Consider the following 19,936-nt stretch of genomic DNA (forward strand, 5'->3'; position numbering starts at 1 on the left):
TGCCTAATTTGGTTAGTAGATATTGCAGAGATAAGAAAGAAAAAAGAGATTAAAAAAAGTTTTGTAGCAAATTAATTGGGCACCCAACTTAAACATTTAACCAATTTTTCATATACAGTCTTGAAACAACCTAGAGATGGAAGTTTCACTTGTCAGTTCATGTATGTAGTATCATAATGGGTCAACTGATGTTATTGTGTTGATTTAGTATTTAATACTTTAAATAAGAAATAGGAGGCAATAGCTTGTATTGTCTCAACCTGCACAGAAAAGGTTTTGAAACCTAATATATTAGCTATTGCTTAAAACAATACATTATCTCATGTATTCTGTGTCATGAGTCGAGGAATAATTTAGTTAGCGTCCCGTTTAGAGTTTAACAAAGCTGCAATCAATATGTTAGCCAGAGTACTAGTCTCATCTAAGGCTCAACTGGAGAAGGAACTTCGTTTAAGCTCATGTGATTGTTGGCAAAATTCAGTCTTCTTGCAGGTTATCGCACTGAGCGTTATGACTTTTTTACCAGCTGCTGGACAGAGGCCACCCTCGGTTGTCATGTGGCCCTCTCCATATTCTAACTCACAAGATGCTCCGACCTCCCGCCTGGGCGCCCCAGTGGCGCGAACCAGAGTGCGCCTGCGCGCGGGCCACAAGGCGCTTGCAGCTGGGAGAAGCGCGGCCACACTGAGAGTCACGTGGTGCGGTATGCTGGGAAGCCGCCCCGCCTCTCCAAGACCTCCCTGCCGCGTCCCGCCCCGCCCCTTTCCCGGCGGGAAGGTCTGAGCCGCTCTGAACTGCGAACTGCGCAGGGTGGCCAGGGGTGAGTGTCCATGAGGGTCGTGCGTCGCGCAGACCAGGACGGGTCCACGCTGGGGCGCCGGCTGTCAGTATGCCTTGCAGGGACCAGGGGACAAAATGGCGGCGGGGTGCGCCTCTTTAACTTTCATAGTACTTTACCACTCTTAAAACTTGAAGTCAGTTTCAGACTTGTTTGTTTTTCACATTCTGTTTATTTGAAACCGACAAAAAGCAAGAAAACATACGGGAAATACACCAATGGCAGCTGGTTTCTTAAAAGCCAGCAAGGGAAATAATGTCTCCTAGGAAGACAGCTGTTAACAATCTTACATGTCATAATTACATATAGCATGCCACTTTTGTTGTATTCTGCAGGCTAGAACAAACTCACGAGTCTGACCTAAACTCAAAGGGAGAAGAGTATGCAAGAGCCAAAGCATGAGATGGAAACCATGGGGCCATCTTTGAGTCTGTCTGCCGCAGAAAGATGAACACAAATCCTGTGAGTCTCTAGATTATGTTTTTTCTATATACTCAAAGATTTAAGGATACAATGATACCTAAACCAAAACAATAGTGTATTATAAACATACCTTTCTTGTTTTAACCTGTCTTACATGTTTGCTTTTCAATATCTCAAAAGTTGTGTTTGTAGACTTCAAATAAGTAATTATCCAGATATACTTGACTCAGAAAATACAACATTATTTTCCAAAGCAGTGAAAATTGTGCTTTGCGGCTCTGGAGATACTACTTTGAGCAAAAAAAAAAAAAAAAAAAAAAGCTTAGAAAAAAATGTGCCTACGTATCAGGGTGTCTTGTAATTCAATTGAAATTCTTAAAGCTTCTTTCTATTCTAATATTCTTTGTGTAATCCCTGATGAGTATTCTGTGTATATGGTAACACAAACAGGCTTAAATTTGGGACAATTTTAATACTGACTGGTAAGAAATTTATAGAAGAGATGAAAGAGCTGTTCTTACTGTTGCTTGTTCATCTTTTCTACTAAGTCTTATTGAGCAGAATGGTAAGAAAATAACTCCTAATACACATCACATAAGCAATGCATATAGACTACATGTATTGTCATTCATAAAATTTGTCTCTAACAACAACTATGTCAAAGCTATGAATGTTGCATCCCATTTAGTCTTCTGTAATGCTTTTCATTCCTTAATTCACTATTGGCCGTGTTCTTGCCTATCTAAGACCAATTACAAAAGATAGTTTACTTTCATTTTTTTCTCCCGTTGCCATAGTTTCATATCAGTTAGGTAGAGCAGCAACTCCCAAGTGTTCCTATAATTATTTAGCGCAGAATTCTGAGTATCTGAAAATGCAAAATCCTGCAATACTGTCCAATTGTTTGTTTAATCACAGATATATGAAAGAATTAAAAAACCTGCAATGGTATGGCTAGCATGAGTACTCCAAAATAAATTAGGCATGACTGTTGCCATCAAGGGGCATGCAATCTATTTTGATAAATATATCTATGAAACAATGCCTCATGTTCTAAGTGCTGTGAGACTAACAATAACAGAAGAGCAATGGTAAAACTACTAACAACTTTAGTATCAGGAACGGTATATCCTTTTTACATGAATCATCTAGTTTAAAATTAGTCCCATTTCTGTGAGGATGAGTTCATTTTATTTTTTTTTATTGTGAGTATTAAAAATTAACACAATTTTAGTGTCTTAAAACAGTATAAATGTATTATGTTACAGTTCTGTAGATCCAGGTCTAGCACCAGTTTTAGTGGGCTAAAATTGAGGTGTGGCCAGGGCTGTGTTTCTCTCTGGAGGCCCTGGGAGACAATGTCTTTCTTTGCTCATTTAGATTTTTGGCAGAATTCGGTTATATGTGGTTGTAGGACTGAGGTCTTCATTTCCTTGCTTCTAGGAGCTACCCACATTCTATGACTCATGGTCTCTCTCCATCTTTAAAGCCACCCAGAGTTGGTCAGGTCCTTGTGTTGCATCTGACATATTCATCTACCTTGTTCTTCTACTTTTAGAAACCCATGTGATTAGGTTGGACCTACTTTAGTAGTCAAAGATAATCTAATCTCAGGAAGATTTACTCTTGTCTACACAGTTCCTTTTGTGGTATAAGGCAATATATTCACAGAAAATTAGGGTGTGGACATCTTTGGTGCCCGCTATCTACCAACACAGCAATCGTTGTAGCCGTTTAAAAGATGAGAAAAGTCATTTCCAAAGCTACAAAGGACATTATTTAGACCCAGGGTGTATAATCTGTTTCAAGGCAATAATTAGAATCCATGAGTAGAGTAGAGACACAGAGGTGGGGCTCTATGTGGTTGGGGTTGCTTATATTCTTCAAAGTTTAGTGATCACCATTTTTTGTTTTTGCAGTAAAAGTCCTAGAAATGGACTGAAGGATATTTTATCCTCAACTAAGGGTGCAGGTTTATACATGGGTGGATAAACACTAGTCAAATTTCTCTGTTTATATGTTCCCCAAAATCTGGTCTGTGGTCCATGCTATCATATTAATATATGTGTGCAATGACCTTTTCACATATTCAGACTCATCCATACCTTACTATCGCGTTTAAGTATAATAGCAGGTATTTAATCTAATTTCTGTATACGAATGTCCTGAACAAACTGGTTTTTCAGTGTTTTTTTCTGTTATCTGTTGACTTGTGCCTTAGATGCTTTTCCTTTTTCCTGCCTTTGCCCTTCCATTTACACCAGCTGAGTTACATGCTTGTCAAGAATTGGTTCTGTTCCCTTCAAAACTGCTTAAGCTACCTGTAGTGGTTACGTGTTTTAATTAAATACCAAAAATATGATTAAATGAGTTTAAAGTAGAGGAAGTTTGTGGTTCAATTTAAAATGAAATTAGAAGCTTCCAAGAGACTCTAAAGAGTAGATTTAAAATCTCACCAAATTAGGTGTTTACACTATAACTGTAGGAGACCAGAAAAATATTTGGACAAATTTAGCCCTGAGAATGACCCCAAAAATGGCTGATTTCACACACGGTTTGAAATGATGTAGAACTGGGACTCTAAAAAGATGCGTTATGCATTATTTGGATCTTGAGAAAATTACGGAGAGACAGTATTGGATCACAGTCACAGAAAGACCTTATAGATTTTTTCCAAACACTGTTGGGGATAAATATATACATTTATGAGTTTGAAGTTAAAATATTAAGTTGATATCATTATGGTTCAGGTTTTAGTTAAATTTTAATTGACATATATAATTTACATACTAAAAAATCACCCTTTAAAGTATACAGTTTATTTTTAATATATTTATAAAGCTGTCAACTACTATTAGAAGAGCTACTCCTTGCTCCCCTCCTCCAGCTACTGGCAACCACTAATCTACTTTCTGTCTCAATGGGATTTTATTTTCTGGGCATTTCATATAAATTGAATCACACAATATGTAGCCTTTTGTGGTTGGCTTCTTTCACTTAGCATGTTTTCAAGGTTTGTGCACGTTCTTGCATGAATCAGTAGTGCATTCCTTTTTATAGCTGAATAATATTTAATTTATGGATATAACAAATTTTGTTTATTCATCAGTTGATAGACGTGGAATTTTTCACTTTTTGGCAATTATGGACAATGCTGTGAGGAACATTCATGTACGAGCTTTTGCATGGACAAATATTTTCAGTTCTCTTGGGGGCATACCTAGGAGTAAAATAGCTGAGTGATACGGCAATTCCATATTTAACTTTCTAAAGCAATATCTGCTTTCCAGAGGAGAATTGCACCATTTTACATTTTCACAAGCTACATATGAGGGATCTGATTTCTCTACATCCTTGCCAACACTTTTTATTTTCTGCCTTTTAAAATTATAGCCATTCTAGGGCAATTAGGCAAGAGAAAGAAATCAAGGGTACTCAGTTAGGAAAAGAAGAAGTCAAATTGTCCCTGTTTGCAGATGACATGATTGTATATTTAGAAAACCCCATTGTCTCAGCCCAAAATCTCCTTAAGCTGATAAGCAACTTCAGCAAAGTCTCAGAATACAAAATTAATGTGCAAAAATCACAAGCATTCTTATACACCAGTAACAGACAAACAGAGAGCCAAACCAGGAATGAACTTCCATTCACAATTGCTTCAAAGAGAATAAAATACCTAGGAATCCAACTGACAAGGGATGTAAAGGACCTCTTCAAGGAGAACTACAAACCACTGCTCAGTGAAATCAAAGAGGACACAAACAAATGGAAGAACATACCATGCTCATGGATAGGAAGAATCAATATCGTGAAAATGGCCATACTGCCCAAGGTAATTTATAGATTCAATGCCATCCCCATCAAGCTACCAATGAGTTTCTTCACAGAATTGGAAAAAACTGCTTTAAAGTTCATATGGAACCAAAAAAGAGCCCGCATCTCCAAGACAGTCCTAAGTCAAAAGAACAAAGCTGGAGGCATCACACTACCTGACTTCAAACTATACTACAAGGCTACAGTAACCAAAACAGCATGGTACTGGTACCAAAACAGAGATATAGACCAATGGAACAGAACAGAGTCCTCAGAAATAATACCACACATCTACAGCCATCTGATCTTTGACAAACCTGAGAGAAACAAGAAATGGGGAAAGGATTCCCTATTTAATAAATGGTGCTGGGAAAATTGGCTAGCCATAAGTAGAAAGCTGAAACTGGATCCTTTCCTTACTCCTTATACAAAAATTAATTCAAGATGGATTAGAGACTTAAATGTTAGACCTAATACCATAAAAACCCTAGAGGAAAACCTAGGTAGTACCATTCAGGACATAGGCATGGGCAAAGACTTCATGTCTAAAACACCAAAAGCAACGGCAGCAAAAGCCAAAATTGACAAATGGGATCTCATTAAACTAAAGAGCTTCTGCACAGCAAAAGAAACTACCATCAGAGTGAACAGGCAACCTACAGAATAGGAGAAAATTTTTGCAATCTACTCATCTGACAAAGGGCTAATATCCAGAACCTACAAAGAACTCAAACCAATTTACAAGAAAAAAACAAACAACCCCATCAAAAAGTGGGCAAAGGATATGAACAGACATTTCTCAAAAGAAGACATTCATACAGCCAACAGACACATGAAAAAATGCTCATCATCACTGGCCATCAGAGAAATGCAGATCAAAACCACAATGAGATACCATCTCAGACCAGTTAGAATGGCGATCATTAAAAAGTCAGGAAGCAACAGGTGTTGGAGAGGATGTGGAGAAATAGGAACACTTTTACACTGTTGGTGGGATTGTAAACTAGTTCAACCATTATGGAAAACAGTATGGCGATTCCTCAAGGATCTAGAACTAGATGTGCCATATGACCCAGCCATCCCATTACTGGGTATATACCCAAAGGATTATAAATTATGCTGCTATAAAGACACATGCACACGTATGTTTATTGCGGCACTATTCACAATAGCAAAGACTTGGAATCAACCCAAATGTCCATCAGTGACAGATTGGATTAAGAAAATGTGGCACATATACACCATGGAATACTATGCGGCCATAAAAAAGGATGAGTTTGTGTCCTTTGTAGGGACATGGATGCAGCTGGAAACCATCATTCTCAGCAAACTATCACAAGAACAGAAAACCAAACACCGCATGTTCTCACTCATAGGTGGGAACTGAACAATGAGATCACTTGGACTCAGGAAGGGGAACATCACACACCGGGGCCTATCATGGGGAGGGGGGAGGGGGGAGGGATTGCATTGGGAGTTATACCTGATGTAAATGACGAGTTGATGGGTGCAGCACAGCAACATGGCACAAGTATACATATGTAACAAACCTGCACGTTATGCACATGTACCCTACAACTTAAAGTATAATAATAATAAATAAATTAAAAAAAATAAAATTATAGCCATTTAGGAGAACATCTAGTGGTATGTCATTGAGGTTTTAACTTGCATTTCACTGATGACTCTTGATTTTGAAGATTTTTAAACATTAGTCACATATATGTCTTATTTGAAGAAATGTCTACGAAATCCGTTGCTTCTCCTTGTTTTTGTACCATTTTGGATGTTCTTTTGTACTTTTAATTGACAAATATAGCATATATATTTATTGTGTACCATATGATGTTTTGAAATACATTTATGTTGTAGAATGGCTTAAAATGTTCTTAAATGGAATGAGTTGCATTGGGAAAAAATGAGTTGTCAGTTAACAGATTAAGCACATGCTGGATGAGCATCTATATGGCCTTTACATGTATATATAGAGAGTGATTCATGATTGTCCAACAATGTGTATGTAAGTTGCATGAGCTATGAGATGATGACACACATGTCTTGTCAAACCCTGATTCATTGAAGATATAAATCTCCTTGTAAAAGTCCTGTGCCCATTTTTAATTATCTCATTTTGTGTGTTATCTTTTCACTGTTTTGATAATATCCTTTAAAATACAAAAGTTTTGAAGTTTGTAAAGTTTAATTTGTCTGTTTTTCTTTGGTTGCTTGTGCTTTTGCTGTCAAATGTAGGTAAACCATTGCTTAATCCAAGGTCACCAAAATATACAATTATGTTTTTAAGCAGTTTACAGTTTTTACTCTTATATTTAGGATTTGGGTTTTTGATTCACTTGAGTTAATTTTTATAGATGATGGTACAGCACAAGCAAGCCTCAACTTTTGGGTTCAGTCCAGAAGGGTTCTTGGCTTTGCACAGGAAAGAATTCAAGGGTGAGCCAGTGCTGTTAGCCATCTCTTAGAACTGTAGGTACTGTTCTTTGTAGAACAGGCCTAACTCATAGGCAGGGGGCCCAGAGTCACCAACTTATGGGCTCTTTTACAAACTGTATTTATACTCCCTTACATTCGCTTTCAATTACATGGATGGGTGAGTCAATTCAAATTGGGGGGGGAAGTTTATTTATAACTTTCTAGGAAAGGGGTGGTAACTTCTGGGTAGTTGCCTTGGCACTTGTAAACTGTTATGGCGTTGGTGGGAGTATCCCAGTCCAATGAGCAATGAGGGCAACTAGGGATCGCTTTCATCGCCCTCTGCTGGTTCCTGCTAATTTCTTCACTTTATCCTGTTTGGGCCAGATCTTGTTTTGGTCAGCAGGGTTGTGACCAGAAAACAAGTCGTGGCAGTCTGTTACCACAATATAACGTAGAGTTCCAAAATCTTTTTCTTTTTTTTTTCCATGTTGATATCCAATTATCCCAGCCCATTTATAAAACAGATTACTCTTCTCTAGTTGAAGTTTTGACATCTTTGTTGAAAATTAACTGATCATGAATGTATGTCTTTATTTCAGAATTCTCATTTCTGTTCCATAGATCTGTATGTCTGTCCTCATGCTGGTACAAAACAGTCTCGATTACTGTAGCTGTGTAGTAAGTTTTGAAATTGGAAAGTGTGAGTCCTCTGACCTTGTTCTTCATTTTCAGTACTACTGTGACTATTCAGGGTGCCTTGCATTTCCATTTAAATTTTAAATCGCCTTATTTTGCATAAAGGCAACTGAGATTTTCATAGTGATTCCATTGAATCTGTAGATCATTTTTGAAAATATTTCCGTCTTTAAAAGATTGTCTTCCAGTCTATAAATGTGAGATGTCTTTACATTTATTTATATTTTTTGTAAATTTCTTTCAGATTTTTGCAGTTTTGAGTATGCTCATCTTACACTTTTTGGTTATGTTTATTCCTAGGTGTGCCATTCATGTTGTGCTAGTGAAAATGGAACTGATTTCTTAAATTCATGTCCAGATTGTTTATTGCTAGTCTGTAGAAATATAACTGATTTTTATATCTTGATTTTGTATCCTTCAAACATTAGAAACCGAGTTTCTAATAACTCAGTTATAGCCTCTAATTTTTTATAGATTCCTTAGGATTTTCTCTGTGCAAGATCATATCAATTGCAAATAGAGGTAGTTTCATTCTTCCTTTCCAATATGATTACCTTGTTTCTTTTTCTTGCCTAAGTGCCATAACTGGATCCTGTAGTACCGTGTTGAATATAAGGGATGAAAACTGACATTCTTGTCTTGTTCCTGATATTAGGAAGAAAACTTTCAGTCACTAATCACTAAGAATGAAGATAGCATTGAGCTTTTCATAGATGTCCTTTGTCAGGCTCCTTCCTATTGCCAATAGGTTTTCCTTTTTAATTGTGGAAGGGTTTGAATTTTGTCATATGTTTATTTTCTGTCTACTGGGATGGTCACGTGTTTTTCATCCTATGGTATTTGTTGATTTTTATATGATATGCCAACTATGCATTCCTCAAGAGAAATCCCACTCATCCATTGTGTATAATCCTTCACATGTTACATGTGTACTAGTATTTTGATGAGAATTTTTGCAACAGTGTTCATGAGGGAAATTGGTGCGGTGGTGTGTGTGTGTGTGTGTGTGTGTTGGGGGATGTCTTTGATTTTGTTTTCAGAATAATACTGGCCTCATAGAATGAGTTGTGAAGTGTCTCTCCTCTCTTTCCTCTTCTGTTTTTTTGGAGGAGTCTGTAGAAGATTGTTGTTGATTCTTCTTCAAACATTTGGTAGAATTCACCAGTGAAGCCATCTGGTCCTGTACTTTTTCTTATAGGAAGTTTTTCACTATTAATTCAGTCTTTTTTCTTCTTATAGGTCTATTCCAATTTTCTAATTTTTTTCCTGTTTCTTTTTTTGAGTCTGTTGTTTCTGTCGTTCTGAGGATTTGACCATTTCATTTAGGTTATCTTAATTTGTTGGTATATGATTGTTTATAGCATTTCTTTATAATACTTTTAATTTCTAAGATACATAAAATATAAGTAAAAATACCTCCTCTTTTATTTCTGATTTTAGTAACTTGCATCTTCTATCTTTGTTTCTTTATCAGTCTTACAGGTTGTCAATTTGGTTTGATCTCGTCAAAGAACCTACTTTTGGTTTGGTTATTTGATCTTTTCAAAAAACCTGCTTTTGGTTTTGGTTACTTTCCCTACTCTTTTTCATTTATTACCACTGTAATCTTTATTTTTTCCTTCTGTTTGCTTTGGCTTTAGTTTCCTCTTCTTACTCTAGTTACTTAAGAAGTTGCAAAGATAGGTTATTAGTCTGAAAACGTCTTATTTTTTTAAGAGAAGGTTAGAGCTATAAATTTACCTTTAAGTACTGTTTTAGGTGCATTTCATGTATTTTAATATGTTGTGTTTTCCTTCACTTATTTCCAAGTCTTTTCAAATTTACCTGGGATTTCTTCTTGACCTATTGGTTATTTAATAGTGTATTATTGATGTCCACATTTTTGTGAGTTTTCCATATTTCATTGTTACTGATTTCTAATATAATTGCATTATGGCCAGAAAACATACTTTGTATGATTTGAATATTTTTAAGTTTATTGGGCTTTGTTTTAAGGACTACCATAGGGCCTAATCTGTAGTCTGTTCTGTTGGGTGGAGTATTTTATAGATGTTAGTTCTAGTTCATTTATAGTGCTGTTCAAATGTTGAATTTCCTTCTTGAATTTCTTTCCAGTTTTTTATTTATTGTTTAAAAGGGGATTGATTTTTGCAGCTGCTAAGGTTGACGTGCCTCTCCTTCAAATCTGCAGTTTTTCTTTATGAATATTGAGCTCTATTGTTGGATTATAATATATTTTAAATTGTTATATTTTCTAGATGAATTAACCTCTTATTATAAAATCACCTTTGTATCTAACAACAATATTTTGCCTTATAGTCTATATTGTCTGATATTAGTATAGCCACACCAGTTCTCTTACTATTGTTTACATAGTATATCTCTTTCCATCCTTTTAATTTTAACCTGTTTGTGTCTTTGAATACAAAGTGTACCTTTGTAGATAGGTTATAGTTGACTTGTGTTTAGTTGACTTGTGTATAGTTGTGTTTAATTGACTTGTGTTTTAGTTGACTTGTGTATAGTTGTGTTTAGTTGACTTGTGTATAGTTGACCATTCTTCCAATCTCTACTTTTAATTCGAGTCCTTAGTCCATTATTATGTAATGCATTTACTGATAAGATAGGACTCACATCCACCATATTTGTGTTTATTTTATGTACTTCTTATGCATTTTTGAATTCTATTAAATTACTGTCTTTTGTTAGGTACTTCTAGCATATCATTTAATTCATTTGTCATTTCTTTTAATATGATTTTGAGTTTTTTTAGTGATTGGTCTGAGGATCACAATTAACATTTAACTTATAAAAATCTAGTTGAGATAATATCAACCTAATTTCAATAGTATACAAGGACTTTGCTCTCATAAAGCTCATTCCCTACTGTTTCAGTGTACCATTTTGTCACACAAATTGTACCTTTATATATTGTATGTCCATCAACATAGACTTATAAATACTGTTTTATACAGTTGAGGAAAAAATTAGTTAATAACAAAAAATACATTTATATTCCGTTTTCTATTTACCTGTAAAGTTACTTTTCCGATGCTTTTCTTTCTTTGAATTCAAGTTATTGTCTAGCCTCCTTTTATTTCAGCATGAAAGAATCTCCATTTAATTTCTTGTAGAGAACTTCTGCTAGTGATTTTTATGGTTTTCTTCTTGCCCATTTAAAATAAATGATATATTTTTTCATTGACAGACTTTCCTGCCACTTCTTTATATTACCTTGCCACTCATCTGTTCATCAACCCTGGACATTTGTCTTGTAAGGTTTTCCATAGTATAGACTTTACTTGTTATGTGCTAATGGTGTGGTTTAACGTGTTCTTTGTCCTTGCTATTTCTTTAAATACTTGGTGCTGGATCTCAGGCTACAGCAGGCTCATGTTCCTTCCGTTCCATTGGAAAGACTGTAGGTGGTATTGTATTTTTTTTTTTTTTCTTTTTTGAGATGGAGTCTTGTTCATCGCCCAGGCTGGAGTGCAGTGGCGCGATCTCAGCTCACTGCAAGCTCTGCCTCCCGGGTTCACGCCATTCTCCTGTCTCAGCCTCCCAAGTAGATGAGACTACAGGTGCCTGCCACCACACCCGGCTAATTTTTTGTAGTTTTAGCAGAGACGGGGTTTCACCATGTTAGGCAGAATGGTCTCGATCTCCTGACCTCATGATCCGCCTGCCTCGGCCTCCCAAAGTGCTGGGATTACAGGCGTGAGCCACTGCACCCGGCCGGTATTGTATTCTTTAATCAGGAGGTACGTGATGTCTAGTTGCCTCACTCTTTGTTATATTAGCAGCAAAATGTTCAATGATTAGATTCATTAATTAGCTATTTTTGAAAAATTAGAGCATTTAAGTTCTGTCAGTTCTGTCAGCTTTTTTTTTCTTTTTTTTTTTTTTATTATACTTTAAGTTCTAGGGTACATATGCACAATGTGCAGTTTTGTTACATATGTATACTTGTGCCATGTTGGTGTGCTGCACCCATCAACTCATCAGCACCCATCATCTCGTCATTTACATCAGGTATAATTCCCATGCCATCGCTCCCCACCACAATCCCCATAATAGGCCCCGGTGTGTGATGTTCCCCTTCCCGAATCCAAGTGATCTCATTGTTCAGTTCCCACCTATGAGTGAGAACATGCAGTGTTTGGTTTTCTGTTCTTGCGATAGTTTGCTGAGAATGATGGTTTCCGGCTGCATCCATGTTCCTACAAAGAACACACACTCATCCTTTTTTATGGCTGCTTAGTGTTCCATGGTGTATATGTGCCACATTTTCTTAATCCAGTGTGTCACTGATGGACATTTGGGTTGATTCCAAGTCTTTGCTATTGTGAATAGTGCCGCAATAAACATACGTGTGCATGTGTCTTTATAGCAGCATGATTTATAATCCTTTGGGTATATACCCCGTAAGGGGATGGCTGGGTCAAATGGTATTTCTAGTTCTAGATCCTTGAGGAATCGCCATACTGTTTTCCACAATGGTTGAACTAGTTTACAATCCCACCAACAGTGTAAAAGTGGTCCTATTTCTCCACATCCTCTCCAGCACAAGAACTCAAACAAATTTACAAGAAAAAAACAAACAATCCCATCAAAAAGTGGGCAAAGGATATGAACAGACATTTCTCAAAAGAAGACATTCATACAGCCAACAGACACATGAAAAAATGCTCGGCATCACTGGCCATCAGAGAAATGCAAATCAAAACTACAATGAGATACCATCTCACACCAGTTAGAAGAGTTTTTTTTTTTCTTTTTAATTTGCTGTGATGTTTTATAAGGAGACATTTCTTATGGGCTACTCTTTTGTTAATTACCTAGTGGTACTTCCTATAGACAAGGCAGGATAAATGCTTGATACTTTCCCTTTATTTACCGTTTTTAATGATATGATTCAGTTTCCTCTTGTCCTCCAAAGAATATTCTTTTTCTTAAATTTGTTCGCTTGATACTATGTTGTTGTTGTTATTTTTTGGTACTCTTTTGGAAACCAGAAATATAAAATTGGACAGAATGAGAGTCCATGCCTTTGAAACCCCCCAACCTATTTTCAGATTAAGCCATGTTTTGAGGCGATTTAGGAAAAATTACATAAAAATGGGATCTTCCCTTTGATTGTATAAAAACTTTGACCCTCCTGTACACATCTCCGGAATTCAGAAGTACTGAACAATTCCAGTAATCAACAGCATTTGTAAGCACTAGAAAGGAATCAGGTCATAGAACTTAGAATAGAGATAGGACAGACAATAAGCCAAAAAATTCATTTATAAATACACAAATATCCAAATATTATAGATGTTCTGAATACATCAAATGTAGTGCAATGAGTAAATCTAATAAGGAACAACTTATTGAAACAGAATGGTGATTTGAAAAAATCAAATTTTAAATTGGGTCTGGAAGAATGAGTGGAAGTCAACCCAAGCAAAGACAAGGGAAAAAACTTTCAGGCCCCAAGGGCAACACATGTGGAGGGAGTTGAGGCATGAAATAACTTGGTGTAATTTAGGCAAAGACAGGAGGCTTCCCCTGAGAATGTCACTTAACTTGACCTGGGAACTGCCAGGTACAACTTGAGATGTGATAATAACATTGTTTCTTCCCAGTTTACAAATTAATTTTTTTCTAAACATGAACTTACTACTAATCAATGGGAGTAAAGAAAATAACTGATGTTAACCTTTGGTTGTTTGTTTGTTTGTTTTCAGAGATAGGGTCTCACTCTGTTGCCTAGGCTGGTTTTAAACTCCTGGGCTCAAGCAATCCTCCCATCTCAACCTCCCAAAATGTTGGGATTACAGGTATGAGCCTGTATCTGTTTCAACTGCATCTATTTCTATGTAATTTTGTGTATGATATGAGATAAGAAACAAAGTTCTTCTATTTTTCATTTGGACATCTAATTGTTTTCGTTGGATTTGTTGAAAAGAAAACCTTTTCCCTATTGAATTATCTTGGCAACTCTGTTGAAAATCGATTATTATACCCATGGACATATTTCTAGACACTTTCTTTTCTTTCTTCCTTTATTTATTTACTTGAGACGGGGTCTCGCTCTGTCGCCCAGTCTGGAGCTCAGTGGTGCAGTCTCGGCTCACTGCAACCCTGCCCAGGCAACAAATTCTTATTGTTTTGTCAAGCTGCCCTACTTAGTATTAGATTTACAACAAGTTTCCAAATCTCCAAGTACAAAAACATTTGTTTGACTACCAGATAGTCAAAGTTTTCCTCAGATTCTTTGAAATCAGAGGAAATCAGTTTCTGAAATATTTCCAGTAACTGATAAGTGTGGACTAGTTCATGCACTGAAGGCAAGGTCTCTTTCATTCCTGGAGTTTCTAGGGTGGAAAAAAGAATGGTTTACTCCATTCAGTGCCTCAGATACAGTGTCCACTACCCTTTCTATTGCAGTTTTTAAACCAAATCAATTGATTAATTTACATAAAATAAAATTCATCGATTTTAAATATACTGTTAGATGAATTTTGACAAATACATACACCCTTGAAGCCATTATCATGATCAAAATGTAGAACATGTCTGTCACCCCCAAATGTTCCATTATGCCTTTTAAAAGTCACCACCCTCGACTCCAGGCAAGCACTGATCTTGCTGTCACTACAGGTTAGTTTATCTTATTCTAGATTTTTATATAGATAGAAGTATAAGCTATCGACTTTTAGTGTAGGTTTTCTTTTTTCCAGCAGAATGTTTTTGAGATTGGTTCATGTTCTCATGTATCCATAGTCCATTCTTTATTGCTAAGTAAAAGTATGTTCTATTGTTTTGATATACTAGTATTTATTTATTCGCCATTTGGTCAACTTTTGGAGTATTTCTGATTTTGGTCTATTATACATAAAGGTGCTGTAGACAATTATGTGGAAATCCTTGTGTGGACATAAGTTTTCATTTTTTCCTGGGTAGATTTCTAGAGGTAAAACTGATGAGGCATTTATACATATAGTAAACATATGTATAAGAAACTGCCAGTCTGGTTTTCAGAGTAGTTCTCCAGTTTTGCATCCCCATAAAACATGTAGAAGATTTCCATTTGCTCTGCGTGCTTCTGAACACTCGAAATTGCCAGACTTCTGAGTTTCAGGTATCTTAGAGAAATCTCATTATGCTAACATGCATTTTCTTGATGATTACAGATATTGATCATATTCATGTGTATTGGTCATTTATAAATCTTCTTTTGTAAATTATTTGATCAAACAAGTTGCACATTTTAAAGTTAGGTAGTTTGCTTTGTTACTGAGTTACAGTGGTCAGGATTATTAATCTATTCTTGATGTGCCCAATTATGTAATGCATCATCTATTCTTGATATGAAATCTAATGATATATAAATCTACTTTATAATGTAATTTATAATCTATTCCTGATATACCCAATTACGTAATTTTTACTGTCTTATTGAAGTTTAGACTTACACAATTTTGATAAAATCTAATTTTTTATTTTGTAATTCATTTACTTATTTATGCTTTTCAAATATCAGATTTTTAAAATGATTTGTGTTCTATTTAGAAATCATTGCATTCATGAATGTTGTGAGGATATTATATAATCTTTTCTAGAAGTTATATTTATACTTTACCTTTCAGTGTTTCAACTGCATCTATTTTTATGTAATTTGGTGTATGGTATGAGATAAGAAACAAAGTTCTTCTATTTTTCATTTGGACATCTAATTGTTTTCATTGGATTTGTTGAAAAGAAAACCTTTTCCCTATTGAATTATCTTGGCAACTCTGTTGAAAATCGGTTATTATACCCATGGGCATATTTCTAGACACTTTCTTTTCTTTCTTCCTTTGTTTATTTATTTGAGACGGGGTCTCGCTCTGTCGCCCAGTCTGGAGTGCAGTGGTGCAGTGTTGGCTCACTGCAACCTCCCCATCACAGGTTCCAACGATTCTCCTGCCTCAGCCTTCTGAGTAGCTGGGACTACAGGTGCATGCCCCCGCACCCAGCTATTTTATGTATTTTTTGTAAAGGTAGGGTTTCACCGTGTTGGCCTGGCTATTCTCGAACTCCTGACCTCGGGTTATCCACCCTCTTCAACCTCCCAAAGTGCTGGGATTACAGATGTGAGCCATCATGCCCGGCCTAGACACTCTATTTTCTTTCATTGATCTATTTTTACCCTTTTTTTACACCAGTGCTATACCATTTTGATTAATGGAGCTATAAATATACATTTGAAATCAGATAGTGTAAGTCCCCCCACTTTGTTCTTATTGTACACAGTGTTTTTGCATCTTCTGGGTCTTTTGAATGGCCATATAAATTTTAGAATTAGCTCATCCATTTCTATTAAAAAGTCTGTAGGATCTTTGCATAGGATTGCCTTGAATGTTTGGTTTAAAGAGAACTGAGATTGGTTTAAAGAGAACTGAGGTCTTCACAATAGTTAGCCTGCTGATTCTCAAGAACATTGTATCTCTCCATTTACTTTCATCTTTTTTCATTTCTCTATGCAGTGTGCTTTTTCCGTTTATCATAAGACAGTTCTTATATCAATTTTAAATCTGTTCCTATTATTTTAAGTTTTTGGATGCTACAATAAACCATTCTTTTTAAATTTGAATTTACAATTCTTATAAGAATATATGTATTTCATTGTGTTACATTGTTAGCTTCCCATATTAGTTCTAGCAGCAGCTTTTAAAATAGCTTCCTTAGCATTTTCTCTATACACAATCATGTCTTCTGTCTTCATTTCTGTCTTACCTTCTAATGATTAAACCCATAACCTATTTTGCCTTGAAGTTTTTATTGGAACTTAAAAGTTCTTTCAGAAAAGGCAATTTGAAGACAGGCAACCATCTGTAGATAGTTAGTTTCTTTCCATTCTCTGTGTTCTTTTTCTTCTTCTTGCCTTATTGTACTGGTTACACTTCCAGTGCAATGTTGAATACAGGTTATAAAAGAGAAATTCTTGCCTTGTTAGTGATCTTAAGGAAAATCCAGAGTCTTTCATTGCTGGGAATGCTGTTATCTGTAAATTCTTCACAGGTGCCCTTTAAAATTCTGAAAAGATTCTTCATTTCTGTGTATATGAGGGATTGGTCTGTACTCTATTAAAATATTGTATTTTTTGGCTTGTTTTGGTATAATGCTGGCATTATAAAATGTGTTGATAAGTAGAAGAGAAAATACACAATAGAAATTATTGTTAAGTAGAACAGTTAGTGTTTAGTTTATACAAAATTTCAATGTGGAACGTTTCTAGGTGGGGGAAGAAAAAGCACAAAGTTTAATAGTACAGTCAGATTTCTTCACATAGAGAAACTAAGATTCAATACAGACATAGATATATAAGTATATACAAATATATTTAATTAAATATACACATTTAATTAAACCAGGAATTGTAAATGATGCTGAAAGTATCAATGTAGTTATTATAGGGTGAATTAATCTGAAAAATCTTTCTAAACAGAATTCTCAGGATGAGCTTTGGAATACATAAGCTTTGTAATAATTCTCCTAATTGTAATGTTCCCAACACCCTTTCCTGAATCTGAAAGAAGAAAATTTCTTACTTGTACTCAGGTTTGTTTTTAGTCAGTGGTTTATTATGTGGGCAGTCTCATATTCTATTATCTGTTTTACTTTCTCATGATGAGACCCAAAACCTCTTTGCTATGAGAATCTTATTACAAATTTTAAATCCCTTGAAAACAGCCAATCCCCAAAAATCCAGTTGCTTCTCTTTTCTGTAATTCCTTGAGTTTTTTTGTTGTTATCTTGAAAAATAGTTAGGGATACTCCAGAAGATTTTATACATTATCTCATGGTCAAAGGATGGACCATTGTAGATATTACTATTGATATGGGAAAGGTTCCCTTGTCCCTCTGGCAGGACATGCGATGGGGGTGTGGCTTTCTTCTTCAGTGCCCGGCTACTCAAACCCCTAGGGGAGCACAGAGACGGGCAGACTGTGGGGGCTCCAAACCCACAGCAATGTATAGGGGAGATTGTTTATAGCTTCTGAAGCAGTGGGCACATGTTACAGGGTGCTTTCTTAGTTTGCATCTATAGATAGGTTGTGTTAACCAGCTCAATTAGACCCCATTTCTCATCACAAGGACAAAGGGATTTCTGTATCTCGGGGTTTCTTGCCTTGATGTACCAGAAGAATCAGATCCGTGGGCTTGGAGTATGAGTGCAAGGTTTTACTGAGTAGAAGTAGCTTTTAGCAGATGGGGGAGCCAGAAAGGAGATGGTTTTCCCCTAAATTCGGACTGCTGAGCAATCCTCTGACTTCCCCAGCCAGCCAATTGTGTCTTCTTTCTCCCACGTGTTCCTCACAATGTCCAGAAACTTCTGCCCTTTAGGGTCTAGGGTTTTTATAGGCCCAGGGTGGGGGGTGTGGCAGGCCAGGGTGGTCTTGGGAAATGCAACATTTGGCCGGGAAATGCCTGCCCTCACCTAAGTCCCTGCGGGTGGAGCCCTAGCTAGGGACCCACCCATCTCTATCCAGCACTTCCCTTCCCCACCTTCCATATCATTTAAAGGGACCACACTCTCCTTCCTGGCACTCCTGTATCACTAAGTTAATTCAAAAATAATCCAATAAAGTTTTACTTTTATGTCAGTTATCTTAAAACTTTACTTCATATTGCCACAAGCCAATTTCTTGAGTCCGTGTGTGTGTGTGTCTGTGTGTGTGTGTGTGTGTGTGTGAGCATCAAACAGAAAATCTGGTCTCATCTGTAAAGCTTGACCCAATGACACTTCTGAAATAGGTAATATTTGACAGCTCTTTTCTTCAAAATACAGCCTCACTTGATTGCACTGTATCTTGGGTTTTAGCTTTTCTTTAGTCAATCTCTTCCTTCAACTACGAAACTCCATATTGATGTTTTTCACCTCAAATGGATTCATTGATTTGGTTAAGAAGTTCTAAATTTCGCCATGTGTATAACTGAAATGGATGTCTCTTCAAGACAAAGGGATGTGTATTTTACTGATTCTTTCAGTTGATTAAGTGACTTTATGTTTATTACATTATTATATGCAAATGATCATTGTAAAAGGAAGCACAAAGTGTAAAAATTGAGTCTTTTCTTATATTCACCCTGATCCCACTAGTCAGATGTAACAGTAACAACTTGATTTGAGTCCTTCCAGATATATAGTGCTAGAAAAATAGATGATAGATAGGTAAATAGAATAAATGGAAAGTTGTATGAGATAATTTATTAAATTGTTTTACTCCTGTCTCCCACCATGGAATTTTAATACCACAGATACCTATTTATCTATGTGTGTATTGATGCATATCTATTGTTTTATACATAAAAAGAGTAAGTTTTTTTTTCCCCAAGAACCATTTTTTTCTTCCTTGAGTAAGATATTGCCCCTACAGAGAACATATGATTTAGATTATTGTGTTATTAAAGCTCTAGTTTGTAAAAGAAGAGATGTAAGAGTTTCACAGTTCAGAATATGACTTCATATGAAAGAAATTTATGAAAAGGAATCCAAAATAGAAGTTTTTAATAACAATAATGAATATCATATAATAAAAAGACCACCTTTGATGTTTATTAATTTGGATGTCATGATTATTTGCTTAAATTAGGCAGTTCTTGTCTAACATGTTCTGTTTCATAGAATAGTTAAGATATGAACATTGTAAGATCCTTGTATGATTTAACTAAATGATCCAGGGGGCTTTCGAGACGGAG

The 19,936-nt window shown here is 36.0% G+C and overlaps 1 long non-coding RNA gene across 1 annotated transcript in view; it reads left to right on the forward strand.

Moving 5' to 3' along the window:
- Positions 1–749: 749 nt before the first annotated feature.
- The window catches only part of LOC114674419 (uncharacterized), a 162,972-nt gene continuing 143,785 nt past the window's right edge, over positions 750–19,936 (forward strand). The window contains exons 1-2 of the long non-coding RNA XR_013411577.1: positions 750–820; positions 1,174–1,300. This is a non-coding gene — a long non-coding RNA (uncharacterized LOC114674419). The remainder of the gene's footprint in view (positions 821–1,173; positions 1,301–19,936) is intronic.

The sequence above is a fragment of the Macaca mulatta genome, chromosome 20 (genome assembly GCF_049350105.2).
Source record: "Macaca mulatta isolate MMU2019108-1 chromosome 20, T2T-MMU8v2.0, whole genome shotgun sequence".
Lineage (NCBI taxonomy): Eukaryota > Metazoa > Chordata > Mammalia > Primates > Cercopithecidae > Macaca > Macaca mulatta.